The sequence below is a fragment of the Curcuma longa genome, chromosome 4 (assembly GCF_044706935.1).
Source record: "Curcuma longa cultivar G26 ecotype Majalengka, Jawa Barat chromosome 4, ITB_CL_G26_1.1, whole genome shotgun sequence".
Taxonomy (NCBI): domain Eukaryota; kingdom Viridiplantae; phylum Streptophyta; class Magnoliopsida; order Zingiberales; family Zingiberaceae; genus Curcuma; species Curcuma longa.
Window position 1 is genome coordinate 515,379 of NC_133864.1, and position 9,118 is coordinate 524,496.

Genomic DNA, 9,118 nt, shown 5'->3' on the forward strand with positions numbered 1-9,118 from the left:
TTTATGATGTGTGATTGATCGTCCATTGTATATGTTGTGATATATGATTAAGATTGTACCATTAGCTACCATCCAGGGAAAGCTAATGTAGTTGTAGATGCGCTTAGCCGGAAGTCTAATGTAATTGCAGATGCGCTTAGCCGGAAGTCGTGGGATTCTGGCTAGTCAATTGGTAGTCGTTACTGATTTAGTTCGGTAGTTTTCTGATTTGGACTTGTGGAGTATAGTTAGACTCAGCATGGTATTCTGGTTACGATGGTTGCTCAGTCAGCGTTAGTGGGGAAGATTAAGTCTGCACAGATTAACGATCAGCACTTCCAGTTCATCCGCAGCAGAGTGGATTCCGGACTACAGTCAGGGTTTTCTTGCGATACAGACGGAGTCCTTCGGTCTCGAGGACGACTGCGTGTTCCAGAGCATCCAATAAGAGAGGAGTTATTGTAGGATGCACATCATCCTAGGTTTGCGATACATCCGGGTGGTATTCGTATGTATCGAGACCTGAGACGCTCTTCGTGAGTGGAAATGAGAACATATTACTATGGTACTTTTACACTATAGTATGAAGTTAACAAATTTGGGGACCAAATTTTTGTTAGTGGGGGAGAATGTAAAATACCGGAACTTTAAGGGGTTAATCATAAATAACCCTAATTGATTAACAAGGTTAAGAGGTTAATTAATCATTAAGGGCTAGGTATTTTGGGATTGAGTTTCATTTGGGTTTAATAATTAAACCCATTAGATCTTCCTCTTCTTCTCCTCTCTCGATCAGTTGTTCTCTTCCCCTCTTCACTGGCGATTTCGTTCTCGTGATCTTCTTTCTCCCATCAGCACCGAGCGCGATTCCTCTTCTCGGAGGTCTTCTTGATCACTGGATCGCTGTGGAGTTTCTTCGTGGTGGCTGAAACCCTTAAGAGTGATCAAGGCAAGATCTAGCCTCTACCTTTCCAATTCCGGTGAAGACTTCCTCCACCGCCGTCCCTGATGGATCTGTGAACGCCAGAGCTGAACAGGGTCTAGGGCAACAAGAAGGGGCGGATTTAGCTGAGGTAAGTAGGCTTGATTCAATTGGTTATTGAGTACAATCCAATTAGGATCTACAAAGTGGTTGGATTGCTGTTCAATTGAAAGGCTCTTGGTTTCTTGGTTTAATCAGGTTCAGGTTTTGCTGGAATCAAAGTATGCTTTCACCGATTGGAGATGAGGCTTATTCTGTTCTGTGGGGGAGTTGATTTGAGGTAGGGTTAGAATTCTGGTTTCATGGGGTTTGTGGTATTAATATTGGTCTGTTGAATGGATTTCTATTTGATCAGATTGATGGCGGTTTAATCGAGTGGAGCTAAAAGCTAGGGCAAGGCTTGGAAGCAATCTGAGGTAATTCCTAGTTAAAATCGGTTATAGATTTGCTAGACATTACATAGAATTATGTAAATTGGTTGGATTATTTCCTTGAGGATTAGGGTTAAGAGGTTGATTTGGGGTGGTGTTGTTCTATTAAGAATTTTAATAGAAAAATGCTTCATCTGATTCGATTTGTGAGGATGGATTAGGTTTATTTTAGATTATGTTATGCTATTGGATTTAGGGTTAGGTTACTGCCTTGATCAGTTTGTGATCAATGGTTAGGATGGAGATTATAAGTTGTTGATGATTTAATTGGATTAGATGATGATTAACTCAGGGTAGTTGTTAATGAAGATAATTTGATCAGAAGGTTATTATTGATAACCTAAACTTGAATCTAATCAACTATGATTAGTTTTCGGTTTTGTTATATCTAGTAACCTAATGTGGGTTTGCTTAGAGTTGATTAAATAGGAAATTAACTAGATTAGTTGATTAATGATATTAATCAATTAATTGGTTAATCCCTATTAATATCAACCTAAAGATTGGATTAGTCTAATCTAAGGTTGATTGATTAGCTTAGGTTTGATTAAACATGAGGTTAGTTGTATTGATCGATTCGATTAATACAGCTAATTGATTGATTAGTTAAACCTTTGTTAATATCGACCTAAGGATTAGATTAGTCTAACCCCAGTTAAGGTTAGTTAAAGAGGGTTAAAGTAACCCTTAAAATATTCCTTAGTTGGATTAGGATTTCTTTGATGTATCATTTCATTTGGAGTTGTTATTACTCTTTTGCAGGACCCTGAGCGATTATAGGACTTCGATACGATACGAGAGTATTTTTTTGGAGGTTCTATACGACGTGCGGTTACAGGTGGATAGTCTACTGTATTTAGTCAATACAATTCTCTTCCTATTTACAGTGCATGCTTCCTTTCATTTCTAGTGATTAGGTTACTTATCATGCTCTTATACTTGTTATAGATTAGATGCTTTCGATACTCATGTTTATCACATGCTTGATCGTATTTCTTTGACCTTATTATCAGTTCTGTTTATACCTCTGATGCTTGAGATCATTGTTATCCATGTTTATGATTACTGTCTCTATTTCAGTTATGTTATCATCATGTTGATACCTGTGATCAGTAGGACTTTTCATTAGTACCTATACATGTTAATTAACATGGTGTTAATTAACATGGTAGAGGATGATTATTCTGACTTGATCATGTCATCATTACGCATGAGCTTGATTGTAAATCCCAAAGATGTGGGTGTATCTTGCCGGTAGTTGGCCTATAGTGATATAGGTGGTTATTACCCTTCCATCATGGTGATGGGGACTGTATGGCCTGTACGCAGTCCGGCTGTATGGCCTGTACGCAGCCGAGTCAGTGGCTTGATCTCGACACCGCGATGGGGTGGTACTCAGTCTGGCTATATGGCCTGTACGTAGCCCGGCTGTATGGCCTGTACGCAGCCGAGAGTGATTCTCTGGACGAGTATTGAGGACAGCACTGGCCATAGGATATGTAGCTTATCATAGCTACGGGATCACCGGACGCGGAGCACTGATCCCCGATTTGGATCACCGGACTACTTTGTTGTAGGGCGCGGAGTACTGATCCCCAGATGTCGGCCATCCCAGCCTCAGATGCTTGCACGAGTGCTGTAGTGAGTGGGGCAGTTGCATCATATGCACACATTTGCTTTGTGAGATTTATATACATACATTGGACCGTATATATGTGCATGTTACATTATGAAGTGATTGTGTACTTGTATTGATACTTGGTTGACGCATTGCATAACATGATCATGCTTATGGATTACTATATGTACCTGAGATATAGCATGGCTTATATGATATCTGTAGGAGTTATGATACTTTACATTGTTCTCCCATTGCTTACTGTTATGCTTCTTCTATACCTGCTCTTTTATGTTTTACCTTATTGAGCATGCATTTCTTTCTGATTATCCACTGAGTATATTTGTACTCACCATTTTGGACTCTGGGATTTTTCTGTCTTCCCAGATATCAGGTAGAAAGACTACAGCTGATGCCGAGGAGATCCTGCCAGTCATCGTGGGTATTGTATCTGTTTATGTGCCTGTGTGGTGATGTGTGGTGATTTTATTACTTGTAGTTCGAGTTCGTACTTTCGTATCCGTATTTTGGATTTGGTGATTTCTATGTGCCGACGAGTATTCGTTTTATCCTTACTTTGGATTTATCTTTAGAATAGATATGTTTCCGCTGTACGAATCGGTTTTAACGAGTTTTATTCGTTAGTGATTGTACGGATGCATTTCATATATAGTAGGATGTGTTGAGTGACCGTGTGGGTCACATTTGTTTTTATTTCCTTGTATAAATCCATAGTCTGTTATGGATAGGCCGTGTGGGCCTTTTATATATGTATGTATCCAGAGAATTGTCATAGATACAGGGGAGATGCTGCCGAAATTTTTGAGGGCAATCTGAAGGGTTACAACCCTCCAGATCGAATGACCCAGATAAATCCTACCCCAAAAGTCACAACCACTCACCAAAGTGTACCCTACCTCTTCACTTTGTATAAATAGGTCCCTCCAGATGTAAGAAATTTATCGAATCAACTCATCCATTGAATCATTCAATAAGCATACATCTCATCTTTTGCATTAGAGTCCAAAAAGCCTACGAAAAAGTTCGTTGGTCTCAAAATTTGAAGTGCTACTATTTCGAGACGTCGTCGTTGTATCTTAGGAAATGAATTGCTGCTATCTGTAAGCACCTATAGCGGAGCAATATCGTTTTACGGAGATAGTGTTGAACACTAGCCTCGACGATCCATTATCAGTTTGCATCCTCCTCGGCATCCACCGACAAACAATTTTGTCGCTAAATTTACTTATTCTTGTAGTTTCTAATTAAATCCTTTAGTTACAACTTACAAAATCCTCTAATTTATAAGATTTGTGTTATCATAGCACGTCAAAAGTCGTTACCATTTGATGGGGATCCTTTTTATATTAAAATATTTAAAATTTTAAATTCTAAAAATATATAAAAAATATTATTCCAAAATAATATAAATGATATTTTTAAAAATAAAATATTAGTGACAAATAATAGCTTTAGATATGTTAGAATCGATCGTAGATGAATCAAAGAGCTAGATGCAAGGTGAATAGTGCTTGACCTAAAAAATAAAATATTCCCTTGTGAATACTTTTCCAGGTGACACAAAAGAGTTAAGTGCATTAATGGAAAAATAAAACAAGCAAAATAAATGCTAACATAAGAAATTTCACGTGGCACCTGCTTCCTAATTCACAAACTCCAAAGTTTTAAAGTTGTGGTTGGGATGGATTTAGAAATTGAGCATTCAACTCAAGCAAAAAACAAAGTCATTTTTTTATTCTCTTTGAGGACTAGTCTATACCGTTTTACACTAGTTATAGATTAATGCACTGGACACATCTAAGATAAGTTACCATGGTATATGTTATTTGCAAGTGACATACTTTTGGTTAATGAGACTCATATAACAATAAATGCTAAGCTCATATCATGGTGGGAGACACAAAAAGTTAAAGGTTTTAGGCTTATAGAGTAAAGATAGCAAATATGGAGTTTAAGTTTAGTAGTAGTGAATGTAGTAAAATAATTGTTAACATAAAAGATGACGAGTTACCTTTAACTAAAAGTTTTAAGTATTTAGGATAATTTTTGCAAAAGGATGGAGCAAGCACAAGTATAGAAGATGAGAGTTGCAATGATGAAAATGTTAAAGTGAAAGTCAATGTTGCACATGTTGAAGGAAAGCTCCTAGATATGCATTTTGGATGATATGGGCTTGTATTTAGGTGACAAATAAAACCCTAGTTAGGCAATGAGAGTCCTTGACAAATACACATATTAATCAAGGAAGAGATAGATCAAAGAAGACTTAGTTAACAATGATAAAAGAAAATAAAATTTATTTAAATATAGGTGATAATATAGTAGGGGGATTGAGTCCAATGGTATAGATGGATCCATATAACTGACTTCACTTAGTTGTTTGGTGATGTTTTATGAATAAGATGCTAATATGCATAAATTTATGATAAAACTAATTAAATTCGAACAATTTAAAGTTTCCAATTAAAAAAAAATTAAATTTTTGAAGGGATTCTTTTATAATGCCTTCTGCGTACTTAATATATGTTGATTGTGCCTTCTAGCTATAGCTCTTTTTTGATTCATGCAAATAAAAAGTCCTTATGCTTTGTGCCTCATAGTCCATTTCCTATCCCTAAGGTGGAGACCTAAGAAAACTATAATCTTGTTCCTTTTTCCTCTCCATATGAATCTATAGATGTTGTAGGGCGAGTCCCTACTTGCGAACTTTAGTGCTCGACCGCTAATGAGAGAGACAATAGAAGGGCTTCCCAAGCTAGAGCTCCAACAAAAGAGAAGTGCGTTTATACAAATAATATCGTGTGGGGTCATTGGAGTGACGGATTCTACCTTTTAATGAAATTTATACAAATAATGATGTGGCATTCTTTGTTGAGGTTGCCCAAGTGGATTATGATACTAAATCTGCTCATTGTTGAATGTCGAATAGACAACCTTTTTCTTGCAAACTAAACTGTGAAAGCACAATTAAATTTTTAAAAAATTCCGTCAGCTCTTTGTTGTATTAACGTGTTGTGTGCAATTGGGGGGTTCGATGCACAAAGGTGGTTGCTATTGTGATGAGCTAGCGATAGTGATGCCCTGGAGCGAGCTTACAATTGAAAGCAATAAGAATAAGATAGAGGCGACAAGATCTTCATGGTATTTTCTTCATTGCAACGTGAAAAGCACAAATACTGTGCAATTTTTTTGTCCTTTCCCACTCTCTCTCATTCACTTTCTCCTTCAATAGTATTTTCTTCATCTTGGTTTTTTCTAAATTTGCTATTTTTTCCATTTATGTCTTTACCTTTTATTTTTCTAACTCTTTTTTCTTTCTCTTTCTTTCGTCACTTTTTCTTTCTAAATTTGCTATTTTTTCCATTTATGTCTTTACCAAGATGACAAGATGAAACTGAATCCTATTACAACTCAAGAACTGATATAAGTAGGGAAGTAATAATGATGGTGGAATAAAAATGCAAAAGGTGAAGATGAAAATAGATGTGCAGAAGATACGGTGAAGGAAATCATGTGTGTAATGATAAATATAAAATGAAATCATAAGAAAGTGCAATTATTAAAGAATGATCAAAAGAAACAAATTAAGTATTGAACTATGAAATGTCATGGATAAGAGCGGAATTGAAGCATGAGGATGATCGATAATGGAGATAAGTAGTGTCAAAATCTAACCACCAAACTTCAGACTCTGATATCAATTGAAATAGTATCAAATTCAAACCATTGAAGCTCCTAAAAATTTAGGATGAAGTCGATGGAGCAAATAAGGAAATAACCTCACATGTATAAAAAATTCTCATACAAAAAAGTCAAATTAAATATTATATTATTTAAAAGATTGAATATTATATACTCTTTTTATAACTCCACTCAACATTAAAAATGGAAATAAATATTCTCCATAAATAAAATATATTAACGTAACTTAGTAGGAATTATAATTAATACCTATTTATTTCAAAATAGAAAATATTAATATCTAAATAACAAGAATTACATCTCTAATTTATGGTATATGCTCAATCCTAAATATTTTTAAATTTATTTTTATTTATTACTGATATAGAAATCATCAATATTTTAAATTTTTTAGTTAACTTTATTGTGATATTTGTTTCCTTATTTATAATTATCTATTTTTTTAGCAACTATTTGCCACAATAGTCATTCAATAAAATCAAAAGATTTTTTTAAATACTTTTCTTAATACTTGCTAAACACGAATAATTTGTTTATCTTTTTCCATAATATTTACTAAATTTATTTATAGAGGAAGTTGAGAATTGAGATTATAAATATGAGCAAATTGACACTTCTACTCACAATAAGAAATCTAATATTTTACAATGGAGCTGAAAGGAATGGTGGCTCTCTCTTTCCTTGTTTTCTTCTGCATCATTAGTGGTATAATCTCGATGAGGTTTTCTTGATGCATGACCATTTGATTTACAATACATATGATCCTAAGATTTATATTATTTGTTTAAATCTATTCTCAGCTAGAGGAATAGATGCAGAGCTTGCAAGCGATGGAATCTCTAATATGCAGGTGAACAAGAAGGTTGCAACTGAAGAGTTGTGGCGGAGTGCCATAGGGTCGACTCCTCCGAACTGCAATGGCCAGTGTAATGGTTGCACACCATGTAGAGCCAAATTGATCACTGTTCCACCGACAGCCAGTAGGAGGCTCTTGCAGAATGTTGTCTGGAGGTGCATTTGTGGTTAGCTAGGGTCATAAAGTTTATATATTTGCCTTTGAATAAAATAAAGTTTGTCAAGATGAACATTTAAAGAAGTTGTGGTGGAGTGATCGATTCAATGAACCTGGTTTCTATTAAATCATTTAATAAGAAAATAATATATATAATAAATTAATTTTAACACTACAGAATAATTTATATAAAATTTATTATAACTTAATTTTATAATTTTTTATTTAAATATTGTAATTTATAAAATTTTACAAATTTGAATTACTCACACCTAATTTATAAGATTTGTATTATCTAGTCATTACCATTTGATCGGAATCCTTTTTATATTAAAATATTTAAAATTTTAAATTCTAAAAACATATAAAAAATATCATTCAAAAATAATATATATGATATTTTTAAAAATAAAATATTAGTAACAAATAATAGCTTTACATATGTTAGAATTGATCATAGATATATCAAAGAGCTAGATGTGAGGTGAATAGTGCTTTCCCTAAAAAATAAAATATTCCCTTGTGAATACTTTTCAAGGTGACACAAAAGAGTTAGGCGCAATGGAAAAATAAAACAAGCAAAAGAAATGCTAACATAAAAAATTTTAAGTGACACCCGCTTCCTAATTCACAAAGTCCAGAATTATAAAGTTGTGGGTTCGATGGATTTAGAAATTGAGCATTCAACTCAAGAAAAAAGCAAAGTAAATTGTTTTTGTTTGATTCTCTTTGAGGACTAGTCTATACTATTTTACACTAGTTATAGATGAACTCATGAGATGGGACATGTTATTTGCAAGTGGCATACTTTTAGTTGATGAGACTCGTATAGCAATAAATGCTAAGCTCAAATCATGGTGGGAGACATATAAAAGTTAAATGTTTTAGGCTTATAGAGTAAAGATAACAAATATCGAGTTTAATTTTAGTAGTAGTGAATGTAGCAAGATAATTGTTAACATAAAAGATGACGAATTACCTTTAACTAAAAGTTTTAAGTATTTAGAAAAAATTTTATAAAAGAATGGAGAGTTAATAGAGATGTCTCACATAGGATACTAGTATGATTGTTGAAGTGGAGGAGGGCCCTCAACGGTTCTTTTTGATCGTAAGATACCTTTAAATTTTATAAGAAAGTTTTATAAATTGGTGGTTTGAATTGTTGTCTTATATGAAGTTGAATGTTGAGTTATCAATCAAGCACAAGTGTAGAAGATGAGAGTTGCAAATATGAGAATATTGTTAAAGTGGATGTGCATGTTAGTGTAGGGACTACCAGTCTGCCTCTAAGGTTTCGATGTTTGATAATATATTTAGATCTGGTCAGTTTAATTATGGGTTGATCTAAATAGGATCTAATATTTGGATATGAG